Source organism: Sapajus apella, unplaced genomic scaffold, assembly GCF_009761245.1.
Source record: "Sapajus apella isolate SASKATOON/1434 unplaced genomic scaffold, GSC_monkey_1.0 scaffold45, whole genome shotgun sequence".
NCBI lineage: Eukaryota > Metazoa > Chordata > Mammalia > Primates > Cebidae > Sapajus > Sapajus apella.
In genome coordinates, this window is record NW_022436985.1 from 10,078,340 (window position 1) to 10,098,615 (window position 20,276).

Genomic DNA, 20,276 nt, shown 5'->3' on the forward strand with positions numbered 1-20,276 from the left:
TGAGGTATACAAGGCACAGTGCTGGTAAGTATGCCTTGTATTGCACAACTAGTAAATGGGGAAATTCAAGGATAAAAGTAAAGTATATCTAATTTTAGAGTCCACACTTTTAATCACTGCATATTCTTGCTGGCATATCCAGAAAACTTCAATAATTCAATAGACTGGAATATAATGAGTGAAAGTAGTGACACATGAGGTTGGTCGGATAGGCAAAGCCATGTGATGGAGGGAGCTGTGAGTCACACTAAGGGGTATAAACTCCATCATGAAAACTGAGAAAAATAACATATTCAGAGTTTCAGTTGGAAAAATCTTTTGTTAACAAGGCAGCAGTGACTGAAGAAGGCAAGATTGTTATGGAGAAGGACAGCTTACAAAGGCTAATTGTAATGGTCCAAGAAATCAACAATAAAGTCTGAAAGAATGCAGTGACTGTGGGGATGGTAAGGAGGGAACAAATGAGAGCTATGTTAAATAGATACAGTCAGTAGGACTTAGTAGAAGTAAGAGAAGTGGAGAAGCCTAGGATGACTTCCTGATTTCCACCTCAGATAATTTTGTGAGTGGTGTGACCATGTCTTACGCAATGCCTAGCAGAGCACCTGCTGTGTTCTAGTCATTTAGCAAGCTTTTTTTGATAGTAACATGATATAATGAAAGAAGTAGAGACTGAGACTCAAAAGTCTGAGGTTTTAATCTTGACTCTCCCACTAACTTGACTCTACCTCTTAACCATTCTGAGACTTCAATTTAAACCACCTTTACAAAATAAAGGCATTTTCACCAAAAAGAAGAAACCAACCATTATGTGTGCTTTCACACTCATGGAACATTCTGATCAAATAAGTAAACTTGAATCTGATCAGGCCTCTGTATCTACCAGGTTAGGAGAAATACAAGGATAGAAGAACATGTAAAATAACACCATTGGGATGCATTCAGGAAAATCCAGAACATGGGAAACTTTATTAGGTGCATTACCTCATTTCTTCAATAAAATAGAAGGGAAAATAAGGAAAGGGAAACTATAAATTATAAAGAACTTTAGAGACATTTCTAAAGAAATTATGAAACAATTGGAGAAATGTTGAATGCTAATGAGTATTTCATAGTATTAAGAAATTATTGTTAACTTTTAGGTGTGATGATATTATTTGGTTTTAAAAAGAATTGTTGTCTTTTAGAGATAAAACAGTTAACTGAGGGTGGGGATAAAGACTAAATAAGATTGGCCATAAATTGATAAATGTCAAATTATTGATAAATTAATGGGAATTCATGATATTTATCTCCACTTTTATCTATGTTTAAAATGATCTATAGTTTTTTAAGAAAATGATAGAACTATTATAGGTGATCTCTAAGACTGTTTCAATTTAAAAATATACTGTGATGCCTTATTTTCAGTACATCGTTAACCCTAACAAACCCTTTCCAACAGTCCTCTAGCTACTAAATTGATTAGATTTTTCATGTATGCTCATTAAAGCATTTTTTCTAAGAAATAGTACTAGGAAAAAAGAATCACCGATGCTTACTAACTTTGCTATTTCTATAATCAGGACTGTCCCAACAACACTTTTTACTGCAATTCTCATAATTATAACATTCGTATTTATTTACACAGTTATGAATTGATTCTCTTAGATGGTATGTGAACGTAGATTCATCTCATTGCCCCACCATGACCAGCTGCTCTGTAAGATGAATCCATTCTGGCAAACCCCACACTCATTGTAATATACCTGCCACATATACTTAATTGTCAAATTTTATTAATACCACTTTCATGTTTCCTTTATAATTTAACCTTCTCCCTTTTTTCCTGTCAGCTCTGTCTTTGTTCAAGTTCTCATTACTACTTGCCAGGCTAGAGTAGTAATATTCTAATCACAGGCACCTTGCCTATTTCCCTTTACAATCAATTCTATGGCTCTAGGATTTGAAATTAAATATTAAAGTCTTGATGCTGTCTTTTGTTAGCTTTTAATTTTTATATTTCCAAACTTTAAAAAATTTTATTTTATCTTGGAAAGAACACTTAACATGAGATCTACTGTCTCAATTTTTTTAAGTGTACAATACCATACTGTTAGGTATAGGTACAATATTATACAGCAGATCTCAAGAACTTAAGCATTTCACATAAGTGAGAGTTTATGCTATCAATTAGCAACTTCTCATTTTCCTCTCCCACTAGCTCTGGACAACCACCATTTCACTCTTTGATTCTATGAGTTTGACCATGTTAAATGTCTCATACAAATGGAATGATGCCATGTTTGTTCCTCTGTAACTAGCTATTTCATTTAACATAATGTCCCCAAGGTTCATCCATGTTGTCTCATATTTCAGAATTTCCTTTTTTTTAAGGTTGAATAATATTCCATTGTATGTATATACCACATTTGCTTTATCTACTTATTCACTGATGGACATTTAGGTTTTTTCCACATCCAGCTCTGGTAAATAGAGCTGCAATGAACATGGGGCGCTAGTATCTCTTTGAGATCCGAATTCAAATTCCTTTGGATAAGTACCCAGAAGTACTGTATTATATACAGACATTCCTGTATTATATGGGAATTTGGATAAGTACCCAGAAGTACTGTATTACATGCAGACAGTCCCCAACTTACACAATGGTTTTATTTATTACTTTTTTGACAATAGTGTGAATGTGATACACGTTTAATAGAAATCATACTTTGAGTATCCATACAACCCTCTGTTTTTCCCTTTCAGTACAGTATTCAATAAATTGCATAAGATATTCAGCACTTCATTATAAAATAGTCTGTATATTAGGTGATTTTGCCTCACTATAGGCTAATGTAAGTGTCCTGAGCACATTTAAGGTAGGCTAGGCCAAACTATGATGTTCAGTATTAAATGCATTTTTGACTTAATGATATTACAACTTACAATGGGTTTATCAGGATGTAACCCCAGCATAGATTGAGGAGCATCTGTAGGTCTATTTTTAATTTTTTGAGGAACCTTTAAACTATTTTCCACAGCAGTTGCAACATTTTACATTCCCACCAACAACGTATAAGGATTCCATTTTCTCCACATCCTTGCCACTTGTACTTTTTGTTTTTATAATGGCCACCCTAACAGGTGTGAGGTGTTATCTCACTGTGGTTTTTATTTGTAATTTCCTGATGATTACTGATGTTGAGTATCTTTTTGTACATGTTGACCAAATGTATGCTTATTTGGAGAAATGTCTATTCAAGTCTTTAGCCCATTTGTAATTGAATTATTAGGTTTTAAAAATTAATTTATAGTAGTTTTAAAAATATATTTTGGAACTTAGCCACTTATTAGATACGTGGTTTGCAAATAGTTTCTCCCATTTTACAGGCTGCCTTCTTGCTAGCTTTTGACTTTGGGCAAAACTCCCTCAATCTAAAAATACCTAGACCCTAGATCCCTTTCCAAACTCATTTAGTCTTCCTTGCTTGCTAGAATACATTTCAAGATACTTTATTTAAGATTCATGAATAGCCAAGGCTAAAAAAGGAGATAGATACTTTTTCAAACATATTTTCATATAAAGTCTCTTTGTAGCTCTTATTTGAAAGTTTAATAAGCTAGATTTTTTTGGATTCTAGCTCAGAATGACATAATTTTTATGTCAAAATTTTATATGACAATTTTTTTTCTATCAGAAAAATGTTAAAATATTGGCTATGTGAACATTATATTTATTTCTAAACTCTCTGCTATTTCTCTCATATTCTCCACATCTAGCTTGCTCTCTGAAACCAAAAGTTACTGTCTAGTTTGGGCCCCAACCCTCATCTTTACAGTAGTCTGCTGAGCTGTCTGGACATCAGCATAATTATTCTTTAATCCTCCATCACTAGACCCTTTGCTAGACAGTCTAAGAACATTTCATACCCCTTTTATTCTACGAATTTCCTGTATGCATTCTGCCTTCCATCCAGCCTTATCTGCTCAAACTTTGCCTAGTTTTTCCATCACTAAGTCTCTAGGCGTAGGACTTTATATAATCAGCCAACTGCTGTTGTTTATTGAGCGCTCGTAAGTCTGAATGGTGAGGGATATAAGATACAGGTTTTATCCTGGAAACTTATAATAAACAAAATTCTACCTCTTCTCTTTCGTCCCAGGCCTTCCCTGTTTATGTGAAGGTCAAGTAGTGCTCTTCCTAACCCCACCCAATTTCCCAGCAAAACCTTCACGTATTCCATAAGCCAGAAATAGCAAATACCATACTTGTACCTCTATAGATGCTTATTTAAGACCATCATGTTTTCTTACTATAATATTGTGTCCTTATGTGGTGGTGGTGGTGGTGGTGGTGAATGTGTGTGTCCATGTCATCTGTTTTGTATTGTGATTTACTGAAGGGCAAGGATTGCATCTGTTTAAATTGTTTTATGTGGAGTCAGGGAAACCACATCTACATGAGACTAGAAGTTCCCATAGAATTTGACATCAGGTGAATTAGTAAGACGTCTCAGTTGAGTCCTTGCCCTTTCTAAAACGGAAGTCAAAGTTTAACAGACAAAACTATTTGCAGATGATAAATCTGAGGGCAGAATACTTGTAGACTGTTCTCTGTGATGTGGTTCCTGTAGCCAAAGGAAAGCTCTTAAATTCATTTCTTTTCTTCCAAATCTTCATTATTCAAGGTTTAGGAATCTTGAATAAGAGTGTATGAAGGTTAAATCTTGCTGTAGCCTTCCCAGGCAACTTTCTCTCCCAACCATATTATCAATTTCTTGCTATTGGTTCTTTTTCATTGGCATTTAATTTTCAAGTCTCTTCTATAAAACAAAGAAACAAAAACCATCTCGCACCCATACTCATTTACACCTAGCTTCTCAAATAGCTCTTGCTTTCTTTTCACAGCCAACCTTCTTGAAACTTGCCAACATTTGATGACTTAATTTCTTTACCATCTTCTCACTCCTCAACCTACTGAAATATCACCTTTGCCTCTACAGCTCTGGAAACAGGTTACCAATGACTTCTTTCTTGTTAATCAATGAGTTATTGTTTGTTAACTGGAATTGACACTTTTCAGTCACTTTCCTACATGGTTTCTATAGCAGTTCACATTACTGACTGTTTCATCCTCTTTCAAAAGCTCTACTTTTCCACCCATGGTACTGCACGCACTGATTTTCTCTGCCTGTTATTTCTTAGCTGCTACCCTCCCTGCCCGCTGCTTCTCAGCTGCTCCTATGTGCTGTTCTTTGTCTTCTGATGTTCACATTCTCAGGGCTCTGTCCTTGTCCATTTCCTCCTCTCATTCTGCATTCTCTTTGGATGACTCCTCTCATTCTTGTGGCTTCAGTGGCTTCAGATGTGTAAATCTGTTACGTTAATACAGATTTTCCTCCTTCGCTTCAAGGTCATGTATCAAACTTATAATAGAAACCTCCACTTGGAAGTTCCAAAATTATTTCAAATTTCCAACTACCTTTCTTCCTGTATTCTTTGTCCGTTTGCTCAGGCTAAAAGTACGGTTGTCATCCTAATCACCTACCTGTTCCTTACCCCTACCTGCTCAGTGTAGGCCTGTCCATTCCTGTCAACACTTCACCCCTCAAATGTTACTGTTATCTATACCACTACTACTGTGATCTTATTTGAGGCCACTATTGCCTCATCTGAGTTAATACAAGAGCCTCTTTATTGTCTTTTCTTCAATCAATTTTTCACACTGTGGCCAAAGCAAGCTTTCTAAAATACCACTAGTAGATTTTAAATTTCTGCTTAAAATCTTCCATGACTGGGATACACTCAGGATACAACATCAACTTCTCAGAGTTTCTCAGAAAGCCTTTTATGTTCTGGCTCTTACGATTCTAGGCTCACACCTTTTACATCTGTCCCTCACAGTAAGCTCAGTCATTTAAAATATTTCACTTCCTTCTTTGCACCTTGCATCTTTTTCTCAGGGCCTTTGCATGTTCTACCTTTGTCTGTCTAATTCTGGTCTGTCCTTCAGACTCAGTTCTGAAGTCACATCCTGCAGGAAGCCTGCCCCAATTCCCATCCCAATCATGGCTGGGTCTACCTCTTCATACGTTTTCATAGCATCCCTGTGGTGGTGCCAAACCTTCTCTGCTGTGGCTGGCTGCCTCTCTCTCATACCTTCTAGATTATGAGTTGCTGAGAATAGGGACAAGCTTTTATCTGTCTTTGTATCTTCAGCCACAGTGTCTAAAATAGGGCATGTATTCAATAAATATTTTGAAATAATGCCTAACAAAGGATGAATAGTAGACCATCTATTCCAGTGTTTCTTTTTCATTATCATTCTGCTAAATACCAAAATTTAATTTAAAGTCCACTTAAGGAGAGAAATTAAATACCAAGGGGTGGACAACTCCTTTGTGGATGAGCTGGTGGAGCTCAGCATAGCCTGGAGCACTAGGAGTACATTACTTTTATTGAAGACCTCAAACATTTTGCCAAGAGCTAGTAGAGCAGACAGAGGCACTGAAAGCCTTAATTTTATGGCACCCTTTAGCCAGCAAACAAAATCTACTGTGAAGGTAGACACATGTATTTTGAAATGGTTATTATCCTAATTCTCATGAGAAAAAATAGTAAATTTAAATTATCTTTGTTGTGCTCTGATTTGCTGTTCATTCGGTTTTTCTGAACAAATTTGTTATTGTTTTTAGATTTTTGTATGACATGATGATAAACAATGAAATTGGCTTATAGTCTCAAAAAAAGGCAGCAAACCACACTGCCATGTATGTACCTATGCAACAATCTTGCAAGTTCTTCACATATAAAATGCAATTATATGTATATATATAAAATAAAAATAAAAAGAATAAGATTTTGTTGGATAGGGTTGAGCTTTGGAGGGCTATAAACCATTGTAATATCTAAGATTATTTTGTACTCCTAAGAACCATTCCCCAATGGGACAATATTATTTTCTTCGAGAATGCAGGTCTATCAGTATTGCTTTTTGCTCTGAGAGACTGAATAAGAAGCTCAAAGCTCATCTGTAGGAACAATATTGATATCCATTACAGAATGTGTTTTCTGAATAGATTTGTGGCCAATGAAATTAAAGACCTACTTTTAAATGTTTAAAATTTTTTTAAACCTCTCTTACCTGCCAGATTTATCCTCTAGATGTCTTAGTCAGTTTGGGCTGTGATAGCAGAATTCCACAGACTAGGTGGTTTAAACAACACACATTTATTTCTCAGAGTTCTGGAGGCTGGGAAATCTAAGATTAAGGAGATGGCAGATCTGGTGTCTGGTGAGGGCCCTCCTCCTGGTTTGTAAGTGACTGCCTTCTTCCTGTATCCTTATATGGTGAGAAATAAATCTCTTCTCCCTTCCTAGTTTTATGAGGGCATTAATCCAATCACGAGGGGCCCCATCCCATGACCTAACCTAATTCTAATTAACTCCCAAAGACTCCACCTCCAAATATCATTACATTTGAGATTAAGGTTTCAACATATAGACTTGGGAGGGGGGACACAATATTCAGTCCTGAGCAAGGGGCTCACACTCATTTGATTCAAACTGAACCTCTTAACAAAATAGGATGAATGACTCTAGATCAACTGAAAAGAGACATATTTTTTTAAAATCATACACAATATCCATCTAAATATGCTACAAGGTTTCTTCCTAAAATTAGCCTTCAGGGAAAAGGAGTTTGCCTTGCAAATTCTCTCAAGTATTAAGGGATATTTGTTGACTTCATTTATATTGAAGAATTAGATAGTTGAGGCCAAACTCTAGCTTCTGATCTTTTGATTTATCTCTTTCAACCATTGTACAAGCATAAACGGTAGCATCTCTTGTTTTTCACACTCTTTTCTAAATGGTGTACCTAAAATTGCCAAAACAAAAGGCTAATCAAATACCGATTTGATTTCACCGATGATAAGTGTGGCATTAATTTTTTTTGGGGGGGGTGCTTCTTGTCTTCAGCTTTCCTGTTTCTCAGAAACCCCTGAGCTCTTCACAGATTTTCACACGTCCAGACACTGAACCACCCGGCACCTAGGATGCCATGTGGAGGCCAAAGCTGCACCTCCCACATGGCTCCTCTGGCCAGCCGGTGACCTCATTCAGTGAGAACTGCACCCAGGCCAGCAGCAGCAGCTCCACCATCAGCAGCAGCACCCTCTCTACAGTTGGCTCTCCTGCTGCTGCACCTCGATAGCCAGGTCTGATGCCCAGATGGCAACCATGGCAGGTGGCATGGCTGTGGGCTCTGCTGTGGGGAACACACTAGGCCATGCCATAACTGGAGGCTTCCATGGAGGAAGTAATGTTGAGCCTGCAAGGCCCTACAGCACTTATCAGGAGCCTCAGGAACCCAGTCAGCGCAGCCGCAGCCTTGGTTTGGAATATGCCCAGAACCAGAGTGACATAAATCGCTGTACAAGTTTCGATGAGGTGCTGAAACAGTGCAGACTTGCAAATGAATTGGCCCAATCAGGAAGTTCAAATTGAAGAAATGTAAAATTGGCTGTTATGACCAAGCTAGTTCAGTATAAAACTATAATTGATAGTGAAGATATAAAGCGTAAAACTGTCAGTTAAACCCCTTCTCTGTCATTCATGGCCTCCTTACTTCAGAGCTGAAATGGAAGAGAGTGTTTTTACTTTGTGGAATTTCATTAAGACAGCGTAAACTCTGGGACTCGGCAAATGTTTGTGTGGCCTCCTTCTACCAGCTATTATGATTTTATTTTTTGTGAGTTAATTAGAATAAAGTGATTTTCTTCCAAAAATTTTTTTCTGGAAACATTTTGTCCTAATAATTAAAGCATGTGCATTCCCAAAGATTTTAATGTTTTCATCAAACCCCTTCACTAACAATTGGTTATTTTGTTGTCGTTGTTTTTGAGACAAAGTCTCACTCTGTCACCCAGGCTGGAATGCAATGGCACGATCTCGGCTCACTGCAACCTCTGCCTCCCAGGCTCAAGTAATTCTCCCAACTCAGCCTCCTGAGTAGCTGGGACTATAGCAAACGCCACCACGCCTGGCCTCACTAACTATTAAGTTAAAGAAGCAGCGCTTCAGAGCTAGATGATTTCAAGGCTTAATTCTCATTCATTTTTTCACTCAATACATATTTATCAAGTCTACCATGTGTCATTACATACTTTATTCTGGGCTCTGGGAATATAATAGTGACAAAATTCCTCCATATATTTTAGTAGTGAGACAGATAATATATACAATAAATAAGCAATTATGTAATGCTTAGAATGTGATGAGTAACAAGTGAAAAGTTAAAAAAAAGTCAATGAAATTATGGGGGAGGGTGTTCAAAATCATCTACATTTTCCTTCAAATGAGTCTAAATTGCAGTAAACTCATGTGATTTCTTAAGCTTCTGTTTGGTTCCCTTCCCTCATAATAGGGAATTATTGTCTTTCTAGTGGAATAGTTTCATTATTTTTAAATATGATTACTCTTAAGAAAAAATTTGAAATACATATATTCTTAAAAATTTCTAGACACAAGTTGGCCAAGAAACTTTTGGAGTAATCTTCTTACTGAGAAAATGGACATTGCTGTTTATTCAAGGACATAAAACAAGTGACGATGTGTTGGCATTCTTAGACATATCAGCCTTCCACTAAACATTATGGAATTCTTCCCCATTCTGTACTGGCCACAGTTAAGGAACAAACAAAACAAAAACCTTGTTCTACAAGTGGACAGACTAGCGGATAATTTTGAACTTGCTCTTTATGTAACAATATTCTTTGACTCTCTGTATTTTCATCCAGAAACAAACTTACTAGAGAGGTTTCATGGCATTATTTGATTATTTAGTTATTTTTTGAATAACCTGAATGTTTCATGAATGTTCATTTTATGGTGTTAAAGTGCCTATTTTTCTTTTCTCTCTCTTTTTTTTTAATAAAATCAGCACATATTTTGGTAAAGAACTGAGAAATCTGTTCTCAGAAATCATCATTTCAGGGATTCCACAATTGACAAATATAGTCTTTTAGTTACTAGGTAGGGTATATTTTTGGTGTTCCCTAGGTTTTCCACTGCTTCGAACCTTCTGCAATGATGACAATAATAATAGTTTGGGATTCCACAAAAAACAAATCACTGCCAGTGTTTGGTTGTGGTCTTGTAATTTTGTACGATATGGCTTATTCTGTTGCATCAACCATAAAGGTTACAACATTCACTGGACCTCTGGGGCCAGCTGGTCACTTAGTGGCCATTTATTGGGAATTACAGTGACATTTTCTGCTTGAACATGTCCAGTGGGGATTCTTAGGGATATCTGTGACCTAGTGCATTCCAAGCAAGTTTCTCCCCTTTGAAAGAATAATCTCCTTAAGTATGTCTCATTTTCTTGCAACTGATTTTTTTTCTTGACAAGGCTTTCTCTGTCCTAAAAATGTCTAGCTTTAGTTTTCTTTTTTCTGTTGACATTTTCTAGTTACTTAATTGATTTTTTCTATTTCCAAATAACTTTCTGCATTGCTGTCATGGTATCACACATATAAAAAGAACTTATTAAAGTAACAGACTGATGGAATGACTGCTTTCGTGTATGTGTCCCTTTTTGCAGAGGATGACATCTTCCTACTATACCGTAATGTGACTAGAGATATAATTTCTGTCCTCCTCCTAATTCCTATCCACCACTTTAAATATTGAAATATCGGTTATTTACATTCAAAATTTTAAATACCTATGAAATGCATGTGTTAGAGGGATTTTGGAAGTCAAGATGGTTATCTATGCCTTTGTACTCTCCAGGCGTGACTATGTTCAGAGGAGAAGGATGAGACAAACATCTCTCTTTGGTTTTTAAAATTAAAACGTTTTAAACAATTTATAAAAGGTAATGATGAGTTAAAGGGTAAGCCAATATCAGAAATAAAATAAATTAGATTAAGCAAGAAAGTAACAACTCTGGAAACCATGAGCTTCTTTCACTGTCATCACCACCACCATCAGAAATGTTAAAATGCCTGTTTTCCCCTGATACCTGGCAGTCTCCCTCCTGGAAGAAGAATAACCTTTATATTCCAAAAAAATGTACGTTTCAATTTTTAGAAATACCTAAAAATCTAGAAATAGCTATTCCTTGATAGAAATATTGGCTCACATTTATATAGTCAAAACAGGCCAGATTCAGTCTTCCATGGTATAAGGAAAATCTTGAGTTCAATTATGGGATGATGGACTGGAGAGTTCATTAAAATTTCAAGTTTGTGAAAAACACATGGAACTCATTTTTTTTTTAAATCTGATGAGCTGGCATCAGATGATGTCCTCTCTCGGTTGTGTGGTTTTACATTGAGGGTAAGGGTCAAAGGATTTGCCTACAATTTCAGGCCAATTCAAAACCAGAGCCAAGTCCTCCTTGTAATTATGTTTTCCTGTAATAGCTCAAAAGCTCTGCTTCTCATTCAGATTCATACTTTGTTAAGGTAAATGGGAAGAGTCTTTGCATCTGTCGGTGCTACTGTATCAGACAGTGAGAGGCTGCCACCCGTGAGAAGCCAGAATTGGTCTTTGTGGTGGAACAAGCATTGGCCACCATGAGAAACAGAAGTTTTCCATGAATTTGGGGGGTTTAAAATTGGTAGTAGATAACTGTTCAAGGCTAGAGAGGAGAGTCACAAAAGAATAGGCTATTTGACAGCAACCAAATCTAAAAGACTTCAATGAAGGCAGCAGAGTGGATCAAGTGAGGCACTGTCTTGTATGGCGGCCACTATCCAGTTCAGGGGAACACAGAGAAGTTACAAGCACAATAGCAGTCATAGCTGGGGTAACAGGTGCGAGTAAAGAAGGTGGTAGAAAAAGATAGAACTAATGGAGAAATTAAACACCTTACTGTGCCTAATCTTAAGAAAGGCACAAGAAAATTCATAACTTGACAAAGCTCTTCCATGACACTAACGGGAGAAAAAAAATTGCTTCATTCATTTCCTAAAATAAAATTTACATTTGAAGAAAGAGGGTGTTTGGTTAGCACAATATAGCCATTTGTTCCAAAATTTAAAGAAAGAATGATTGCAATTTTCTGAAACACATTCTTGCTAAGCCATAATATTCCATTGCAGCCTCTTCATTATTCCACTTTCCATTTAACTTACACTTGATATTACTATGTAATTTATAGCTAGATTTAATGTTGGCTGATTTGTCCATTGTCATCCACTTTAAAATAAATACAAAAGACATTTTAAACATTCATGAAGTAATCATTATATGTCAGTTATTGTAATTTATGCTTTTTAAAAGCCATATCATAAATAGTAGGTTTTAATAAATATCTCGATCATAATGTAAAGGCTTTCCATTGCATTGTGCAAACTTTGTGCTGCAGATCTACTCAGACAGTGAAAGAGTCAGCCCCAAGTTGATAAGGTAGTTCATCACTCACTCACAGGACTATTACTCACTCTAAGCAGAATAATGAACAAAGTGAAAATTGATGTAAACCATATGTGTAGGTTTCAGAGCAATACAGTTACGTGACATGCTTGGGAAAAATGAGAGATACCATTTTCTGGAGCACAATGTGTTGTGGCCTTTGATTATGGCAGAACATTGAGTTACACTTTCTGATTAACATTATGCCCTTTAAATTATCTTTTCTTTTCCATTAATTCTAAAGATAGGTCTAATTACTGTGACCAATATAAAATCTCTGGGTGGAAAAAGGTATGGAATAGAAATTGTTAAACTCTTAAACTAAAATGTTTGAAGAGTGATGCTAAATGGTATTTATGCTTTGCAGTTGCTTCTCCTGAATAGAAGTTAATAAATGTGACTTCTTATTAAAGTTAAGAAGGAATGAGTAGAGGTTTGTAGTAAAAATATCTAAATTCTTCAATCTATATGAGATTACCAAGTTGACACATTAGTCTTAGACAATAGCATTTTAACCTTAGAGCAGTAACAAGAATGTTTACTTCTTTGACCATTGCAGTAATCAATCCACAGGAAATCTGGGAATTAAGTCAAATATTGAAAAATAAATTTTAAATGATGTGGTGGTTTTATTGATTATTTTTGAACATTTTAAAAATTGATAGACCACAGCTTCTGCAGGTAAAATTGAATAAGGAAGATTGAAATGAAAAAGAAAAAGGAGAGGAGAGGAAGCTTTCTTGGAGAATTACATGGTCATCTTTTTCACTCAGAAATAGCTGCTACCCACAGTGGACATTATTCAAAACTTTTATCTTTTCATCAAAAGACTATTTTCCTCTTCAGTTCACATAACATCAGCAAGCTAGAGACTTACTTCTGTACCTAATGGCTGTGAAATCAATTTGTAGCCTCTTAATTTCAGCTTTTTCATAAGCTCCATATTTATATTTCTACAAGCCAGTAGAAATAGAAGCCTGTTCTTCTCTTTGTTAGTCTTTGATATTACAGACAAACAGATGCTTCAACATTTCTTTCTCCTGTCCATCCATCCATCCATCCATCCCTCCCTCCCTCCCTCCCTCCATCCACCCATCCATCATCATTTCATCACTTACTATGGAGAAGGCACAGTGCAAAATGAATGCTGAGGAAACAAAGGTAATTAAAGCAAGAGCTTTGTTCATAATTTTTTGTGAGGAGGCCCACCAGTAGCACTTTAATATCCGTATTCTGAGATGACTAAACAAACCATCTAACAACGCCTTTTATAATATTTCTTCACTTTACATTTTTTAATTTCTCAACAGTTAGCAAGCTTATCAAAACCAAATCAAAGAAACACATTCTAGGAAACTTTAAAAAGATCCTAGTGTGGGAGTTTAGTGTAAATTTAGTTGAAATGAGATATATTTTTTCATTGTCTTAGACATATGAAAAATGCTTTCACCAACTCCTACATGAATTTATTTCGTTTCCAGAGTACTAGTAATCAATGTCCTGCCCCTTTACTGTAAGGTTTCTTCTATTACGTTATAATAGTGTTCACATTCACATTTTTTTTTACTTTTTATTTTATTTTATTTTTTTATTGAATTTTAGGTTTTGGGGTACATGTGAAGAACATGCAAGATAGAATCATACCAAGGTTCTAAGCTCTACAGATGGAATTACATTTTTCAATATTCACAGCAAGGGAAAGCCTTGTGGTCCCACATGAAATGTCCAGACACTCCTACATGCATGGAGAGTGGTGGCCCAACAGCTTCCAATCCACCAGACAATGCTGAGTGGAAAACTATGGGCTATTTTAAAGTTAACTCCATAGATTATCTAACTCTAAAGAGTACTTCTTCTTTTGGTTTTCCCTCAAAGTTACATCATGCTTTGGCCTGGGGATCTGTGTTTGTGTCCCTGTAAGGCAGAGTTGATGCAGTAATCCAAACATATTCCATGCTGATGGATGCACTTAACAGGGTTCCAAAGCTGATAGGGTTTAAGGAGGCACTAGAATACAGATTAACCTTAAGCCTTAAACAAACTTATTTTTTCTAATACATATAATAAAAAGCATAGATCTTAATTATATAGTTCAACCAGTTTTAATAAATGTTTATACCCTGATAAACACATAAAGCATTCCCCTTACACTGGAAAGTTGCCTCACGTCTCTTTCTGGTTTCTGTTTGTCAGAGATAACCACTATTCTGATTTTTATTCCTAGATTAGTTTGCCTTTTCTCGAACTTTGTAGAAATGGAATTGTATGGTAAGTTTTGAGTCCAACTTCTTTTTCTGAGCATAATAGTTTTTGTATTTATTCATTTGCAAGTGTGTGTCAGTAGCTCATTGTTTTTATTGACAAGTAGTATTCCATTATATAAAGTTACCACAACATAGTTAGTTATTCCTACTCCTTACTGATAGACCTTTAGTTTGTTTCCACTTTTTTGTCTCATAAAAAAGCTGAAGTGGACATACATACACCCACCTTTTTATGTCCAAGATGTTTAATTTTAAATTTAATCTATAATGAAGTAAGAGCATTGACACTTAAACTTTAGTCAAGTGGGTGCCTTGAGTAGAATCAGAGTATAAAGAAGATCAACAAGGATGGGTGCAATGCATTCAATAGGCTTTTTCGGCCAGTAAAACATCAGGACTCACCAAAAGCTCTCCACTGCAGTGCTCTCACATCAGCTCCCAGCACTTCCACCAGACTGCTTTGGGAGCTGTCGTGGAAGTAAATAAACATCAGGTAGAGGCGTACTGTGGAAAGGCATGCTTGGAACCAGACATAGCTGGGTAAAGTCATGACACAGTTCCTTAAGACAAATTAATTGAGCTGAGCCCCAACCCTCAGTCATCTCATCTATAAAATAATTCCTATCTTGAAAGGTATACAAATTAAATGGGGTGTACTAGTTAATATCATGCCAAATTTAATTTGCACAGAATGTCATCAGAGATATGGTAATTTACATATACATATAAACATATATATACAAAATAAATATACGTGTGTATAGATGTATGTGTGTGTATATATTAGACGAAATACATTCAGACTGCAATTTGAGCACTAGTTTACACTGTATAGATAGTGGGATGATTTAAATTTTAAAAACTTTTTTGTTTGTTTTATGTCGGTGATTCTGTGGTTGAGCCTACGTAAGAAAAGCTGATGCACTAAATTGAACATGCTCCAATGGATAATCCTCCTAATGTCAATGGCTTAAAAAATAAACGTCTGATCCTCATTTTTCTGGTCAGTGATAGGATTAGGAACTGTTCTCCATACCACGCTATAGGCTAGCCAGGCAGGCCATCCTACTGTCAGGCAGATGGAGTTCTGACATCTTCAACATGTGGGCTTCCAAGTCACATTGGCCATAAGCATGAAAATAGCAGATGGAGGAAAAGAGATAGGATCATGTTGTGGCAGATTTTATTTTGGGGAGGACCAATCATTTCCATTCTTTTCCACCTGCTGTAATTCAGTCACTTGGCAGGACCTAACTGCAAGGGAGGCTGGGAAATATGGTGTCACTCTAAGTAGAGGAAGAAGAGGGAATAGTTGGTGGTCACTTAGCAACACCGGGCATATACAAAGCATTCCACAAATGTTAGTTTCCTTCTCCTTTCTTTAATAACTAATGGGAGGACTCCCATAGTCTTTTTTTCTCAAGAACTATTTTCTTATTCCATGTAGAGCCCATTAGTCCAGCATGTGAATCACTCCCTAATCACATAGAAAAATCCCAGGGTACACTTTGAAAAAGAATCAGTCATATTTTCCACATGATCCAGGAAAGCACAAATGTAAATTGATATCTCTCACCTTATTTAAAACTGAGATTAAAAGAAGCTACTGAAGCTAATTCTGTGCTTCATGACACCAAATCAAAGAAGGAAATATGAGCAAAGAGTTTGTAGTAGAACCCTTGAAAAGATTAAGATATCCTCCCATGTGATATTTAAGTTTTTTAAGCTATAAGATACCTCAATAAACATTTTTTTCATGATGTTTAATTTGATGTATTTTAAACAAAATTTGAAAGAGCACATCCCTTAAAAAATGATTTTGGTTAGCAAAGACATGGACTCAACCCAAATGCTCATCAATAATATACTGAATAAAGAAAATGTGGTACATAGACACAGTAGAATACTACACAGCCATTAAAAGGAATAAAATCATGTCCTTTGCAGGGACATGGATAGAGCTGGAAGCCATTATCCTCCAGACACTAGATATTCTCACTTATAAGTGGGAGCTAAAAAATGAGAACACATGAGCACAGGGAGGGGAACAACACACTCTGGGGCCTGTCGGTGGGGCTGGGGGAAGGAGAGCATCAGGATAAATAGCTAATGCATGTGGGGCTTAATACCTAGGTGATGGGTCGATAGGTGCAGCAAACCATCATGGCAAACGTTTACCTATAGAACAAACCTGCACATCCTGCACAGATAACCCAGAACCTAAAATTAAATTCCATTAAATTTTTAAAAAATGATTTTGGTGTCTTCACTCTGTAGGCATTGTTAGTATATGCTTAGCATAGCTGTTGGCTAAATCCAGCATTGATTACAGCTCTTGTGGGAGCCAACTACAGTGTTAGCAATGACAAAAGTCAAACATTTTGGAAGGATAGACAAACTTCAATCTAAACTCTTAGAGGAATTTGTCCTGCAGATTTATATAAAGTACAGTAAAAGTAATAATAATTTATTACTTGCTGGTATCTAACCCCAAAATGAAAAGATGTTGAATATTTCTTAATGTGGATATGTAATGACCAGATGAAAAATACTTCAGAAAATTCTCTTCTCTCCTGATGACATATTCCTAGCTACCTCAATCCAGAAGTCGCACAGAAGTAGTTAAACCTCTGAGTCCATTATTGTCAGGAGAAACTTTTACATATTCGTAAGGTGAAAATCTAAATAGTTAGATTTGTTTAATGTGCCTAAGCATCACAATAGATAGTATTAAACTCAAAAGATTCAACTAAAATGGTCATTTGGAGTTTTATTTTGCATCTAACGGACAGTTTATGGTCCTTTTCTCCTGGAAATTCAGCATTCCCCAAGGAGATTCTTTTATGTTAAAGGCTGGCATTTGGTTAACTCTTAGAATCAGTCATTGAAGACCATGGTCATCTCTTTCACATTTTTTAAATTTAAAAAAAATTGTGATTATTCAAACAAATCTACATTTTCTTATCAAAAAGCCTTGACCCTAACTGAGGGACCCCGTAACCAACACTGAGTAAGCAAAAATTCCCTAGCCAAAGAAGTCAGAGCCTTGGTATTTGATAGGAAAGCACTGTCTTTTGCATCATTGGCCCTGATATCTAAAGCATCTGGTTTCTTTTCAAATAAAAACCATACCTTATCTATTTTTAGGTGGAACCAGTGAGGCCAGGAATAGCTTGCCTGCTGTGCAGATCTACTCAAATGCCCAACTGAGACCATTAACTTTCAAGGGAATACAGTTGAAGCCAGGTTTAGTGGCTCAGGCTTGTAATCCCAACACTTTAGGAGGCCAAGGCAAAAGGGTGGCTTAAGCTGAGGAGTTTGAGATCAGGCTGATCAACAGGGTGAGACCCCATCTCTATTAAAAATTGTAAAAATTAGCCATCCATGGTGGCACCTGCCTGTTGTCCCAGCTACTCAGAAGGCTGTGGTGGGAGGATGGCTTGGGCCCATGTGGTTGAGCCTACAGTGAATTGTGATTGTGCTACTCCACTCCAGCCTGGGAGACAAACAAGATCCTGTCTCAAAAAACATATAAATTTAAATTTAATTTTTTTTAAAAAATTGAAAGGATAATTATTCACTCACTTGTAGGCAGCTCCAAATTTATTCATGTTTCTTGTCATAGCACCAGCAATCTGTTGCCTCCACAGACTTTTTATACAACTGAAACTTGCTATTATGCTCTCCTCATATTTTAAAATAATATTATTTTCTGACAATTGATACCTACTAATTTTAGAGAGAAAAAGAGAAGATATAGTGCAGGGCAAGAAAGAAAGTTAAAATTATTTTTAAACTTACCACCTAGCTAATTGAGGTTAAGACTTGGGTGTGTGCCTCTCCAATCTTTTAGTTATAGATGTAATTAAATACCCTCTGTACCTTTCTGATGCCTATGTTCCCTTCAACCCTTACCCTTCCCTAGTCAAGTAGTAACTGGTAATACCTCTAGGGCTTCTCTAGATCATTAAAAATATTTTAAAACCTAATCTTTCGTTGCTGCATAATATTCTTCTACATCTATATATCATAATTTCTTTATTCCTTGTTGTATGTTAACATTAAAAAATGTGTATCTTTGACTAAATTTCTGACCATTTCCTCAGCAAATATTCCTAGAAATGGAATTACTACATCAGAAATCACACAAATTTTTAAGTTTTAAAATTGATTATCAAATTACTTTTCAGAAAATTTGAACAGATGTAAATCTTTACAATATAGCACATGGCCATGGCTGTCACCGACCCACAGTAGCATTAAATAGTATTAGAGTTTGTTTTCTGATAAAGGGCCTCTCAGTTTAAGGCCCTCCACTTCTTTTGAATTATTATATAACAAGTAACCATTCTTCACACAAGCCTTAACTTTTGTGTAAAAAAAAACATCAGACATAAATATTTAGAGAATATATATAAATATGCAGTTTCTCATCAAGCTTAATAGCCATTTTTAGTGGAAAGTATTGAATTATATTTATTTTGACATTGCAAAACTATCAAACAGTACACACAAATATGTGAACAAAATAATGTTTTTCATTTTTTATTTTCAAAATAACATAATTCAAAATATCAGTTAAATGAAATGTAAAAAAATCAATACCTTCAAATATATAAGTCCTTTGCCTGAAGCTCTGCAGATCCTTTTGGTATGGCTACAAAACCTCAAAGTCTGGATGAAAAAATTCACAGGAAAAGGAGATTCTAACTTGAAAGAGTAACCTGATTACATTGATCTCTGCTGATGGAATGAACACATTTGTCTTCCTTATTTCATTGTAACATTTCACTAAAATGTAAGCAGTTTTTTAAAAAACAATGCTGTAAAAGGTGTCATCAGATCCTTTTGTGGTTCGTAAGCACGATGATTGCGTTTTACACTCATTTGTAAGATGTGCCTTCCTCAAACCTTGTTACGAACGATGTTAGCACATTACCTGTCTGATGTCGGGGGGAAAGGGACATCAGTGGGTCAAAAATTCTAAAGAATTCCTAGAGGATTGAAATCAGATAGGATTTATTTGAATAGAAAATTTAAAAAGTAAAGAATTAGCAGCATTTCTTTTGGGAAATCCTGAAGAAGCTCTGAGTTCAAAATCAAGATGTTAAAGAGCAGGTGTGGGCCATGGGACAATAAGTGGAAATGAATTTTAAAAGCGCTGACAGCCCCACCTAGATGCTCCCACCACTCCCCAGATGGAGACCTCCACGTAGGATGTAGATGGGGGAATGCTTTCAGGAATAATATAATACCTGTAAATGGAGGAGGGAAATGGAATCAGTAGATGGACAAGTTGAGCTGTGACTCAGTTGCAACAGAAGCCTCAGTTGATTCCACAGGGAACTCTGAAGCAGTAATGGCCCTTGAGACTTGCCCTGAATTAAGGTAAGTGATTGAAGTCTTTGTACTCAAGGTTGAATGGTCTTTGGATGTGGGCTGCTCTTGGTAGTGAGTATAATTTTGGGTGATGCCATTTCCTTCAGCAATTCCTACAGAGGAACTCAGCTGAGTTCTCAGCAAGCAACACTCCGAGAGCTGAGCAAATGAATGTTCACCTTCCAAAGCCCACTACTCACCTGAACATTCTTCTCTAAAGAGAAT

General features: G+C 36.2%; 1 non-coding gene and 1 pseudogene across 1 annotated transcript; both read left to right on the forward strand.

The window, feature by feature from the left end:
- Window positions 1-8,039: 8,039 nt before the first annotated feature.
- Window positions 8,040-8,490, forward strand: LOC116524370 (annotated as a pseudogene).
- Window positions 8,491-19,514: 11,024 nt separating this feature from the next.
- Window positions 19,515-19,621, forward strand: LOC116524591. Its single transcript, XR_004257412.1, has one exon. It is a non-coding gene; the product is annotated as a small nucleolar RNA U13 (small nucleolar RNA).
- The last annotated feature ends 655 nt before the right edge of the window (window positions 19,622-20,276 follow it).